Here is a 3,354-nt window from a genome sequence, read left to right on the forward strand (position 1 = left end):
AACTTTAATATTGAAGACTCTTCAGCTTCACAAAGTATAACACCTAATGGTATGTTAATTGATTATTAATATTAAAGTGAATTACTGTGCAATTCTGAAAAAAATGTAAATTAATTGTAATATATATCAGCAAAGTGTGTCATTTAATAAGATTTGTAGTCTCTAGATTTATATTTTAAAAAGTAAGGATACTGTTAGGTTCAATTTTTAGCTATAATATACCGGATCTACAAACTTGATTTTATAATAGAATTTGTAATGTATATTCTATGTTTAGCCTTACATATTTTTTTCAGAAAATAATATTTACTAAGGTAATTCTTTTTTCAGTATCAACATGCAGCTTACCTACTAGAAAGAAAAAGCTGACTGCAATAATCCAAAGGCAAAGAATGCAAATATATAGACTTTAGAAATAAAAAAAATAAAGGTAAGCAAAAATAATTGCAAACAGTGCACCTTGCCTTCTACAATAATAAAAAGTGCATCAAAGTATCTCAAAGGCCCTGCATTAGACTTTTTTGAAACGCAAAGATATGGAAGAAGATATTCCTTGACACAACGATGCCTAGCACTAGGATTGTATTTTAAAAGTGCTAGAGCTTATAATTTTTTTAGCCAGCATTTTCACCTTGCCTTCAACAAGAATACTCAGGTACTGGGTGTCAGGAATTAATTTTAATGTAGATTGGAATGAACCTGTTTTAAAATTACTAAAGCGGAAGGCATCAACGATGGATAACAAAGGCAAAGTCTGCGGTGTAATATTTGATGCTATTTCAATAAAAAGTTTATAATTTAACAGGAAAAGACATATCATTAAGGACTATGAAGATCTTGGCCAGTATGGGAGAACACAAGACCCAGCCCAGTATGCCATGGTGTTTATGGCAAAAGGTCTTTGTTCAAAATGGAAACAGGTATTAGGCTATTTTTTATTTTCAAAATCTATAAAAAGGGGATGTTTTATGCGAACTGGTAAATGATTGTCTCTCTAACTTAAAGGAAGTTGGTTTGTGCCCTAAATTTATTATTATTTGAAGTGCCAAACAATAGGAGGAGCTTGTGTCGTATTGTCGTCAAATTGAATATATCACCCACCTTTCTTTTCATGGTAGTGAAATGTTTTATTTTTCTTTTGTTATTTTTTATTTTCAAAATCTATAAAAAGTGTACGCAATAACTTGAAAAAAGCATGATCTTTTAGTAGGGAAGAAACTTGCTTCTTGGAAACATATTGAGGAGATTTATGCAAATGATTCCAAAATGATGTTAAGATTGGCTCCAAAACTAACTAACTCTCATGTTTTTAATACAGGATTTGATAAGATGTGTTAATTTATAAAGGCCCGTAGTAAAGAACATGTCGTGACGGGTTACCCGTCCAGTGTTCGCAGTAAAGAAAATGGGATTTCCGAAGTATTGGAACGTCGGGAATTTTCATCGGGTGCCTACCCCCTCCCCACAGATATACCCGTCAATATAAATAGTTTGTTTTTGGTAGGACATCATCGTTAGTTTTATATTATATAATATAGTGTATGTTATATAATTTTATTAGTATAAATTATCTCATCGTCTGGTCAAAAACAAATCTGAATCTTTTGTTTACGAGACTTAAAAGATGAAATTGTATTTCAGGATTTATTCTTACTACATACCGCCAGTTAAACCATATCTCCTTCTTCAAGAAATATCTTAATTTATATTAAAGTTACAAATAATTGCAATCTGTTATTTACGCAGTGAATTTATATATAAAATCGAGCAATTATATGTGTAGATCTGCTACTAAAACCCGATTCATCGAAAATACTATTTGGCAACTACTTCCTTCCACTTGCGATCTTCGTTCTATGTGAATGCAATATCTCTACTTATCTCGATCATTTACTGCACTTTGGAAACAACAGGTAAGCTGTTATTCGTTTAGGCCGATAATTATTAATGCATGAATTATTTGCACGGACTGTCATTGTAATTAAGCTCCAAATATGTTCAGAATGCATGTAGCCAACATACTTAGGCTGTTTTTTTTTCTAATCTCTTAATCTTTAACTCTTCACTAATCTTTTCATAAATCCAAAAGTCTTATAGGCCACTTTGATATATATATATATATATATATATATATATATATATATATATATATATATATATATATATATATATATATACTAAATAATTGCTTATTGCTACTGGAATTTATATTTTATTTGTTTGTCTACATATATGACATTCCAAATTTTCTTTAAAAATGTAAAGAACATATTTTTGAGCTGTGCTAGTGTTTCGTTAGTTATTGCTAATGAAAGAAAGTGTCTCCAAATCATATATTTCTTCTTATGTATTAGTATACATGATTTATCAGTGATATTTTGCTATTACATATTTTAATTCTGGTAAATATTACTATTATTTGTCAGATTATTATAAATATTGCAATACTACAATAATGATTTTCATTACTTTCCACTAGAATGGAGGACATGAATGAAATTCATGATCATAGGGAGCTACAACACTTGGGTCTGCACAGACGCAGAATATTTCTTCATAGGAATAACCCCTGCCATGATTTATGATTTAAATGAACAGGAGTTTCAAAGCAGGTACAGTACTTAGTATATACCTGGTTATATATATATATATATATATATATATATATATATATATATATATATATATATATATATATACATATATATATATATTTATATATATATATATGTATAAACATATTTATCTTTATATATATGTATATATATATGTATACATATTTATATATTATATATATATATATATATTATATATATATATTCACACACACATATTATATATATATATATATATATATATATATATATATATATATATATATATATATATATATATATATATGCTACATATGCTTTTATTTCCTGTTCCTCTTCTTATTAATATTGGCCATGGCATATATTTACCAAACTGTGTATTTGCAGGTACAGATTGTTGAAAGCAGCATTCGAGGTGTTGTTCAAGCAGATACGCCAGACTCCCATCTTCTCGTGACAGGAGAGGTAATGAAATATCCATTATAACTGTACTTTCAAAACATACAAAACAATAACTTTTATGTGTGAATTGATTATGATTATAACAGCTTGAATAATGTCTTGTATAGCAACCTCACATTTCTTTTCGTATTTCTCCAAGGCTGCAACTGTTGGTCGGTCTGCGTTACTTTGCGACAGGTAATTTTCAGCTGACCATTGCAGATACAGCCAGTATGTCGCAGAAGAGTGTGAGCACATTTGTGGCCAGGGTGGCGGCTGCTATAAAAGAAATTGCACCTCTCCACATAAAGTTCCCTCA

Source organism: Penaeus japonicus, unplaced genomic scaffold, assembly GCF_977035675.1.
Source record: "Penaeus japonicus unplaced genomic scaffold, GWHDUDI00000001_assembly GWHDUDI00000028, whole genome shotgun sequence".
Classification (NCBI taxonomy): Eukaryota; Metazoa; Arthropoda; class Malacostraca; order Decapoda; family Penaeidae; genus Penaeus; species Penaeus japonicus.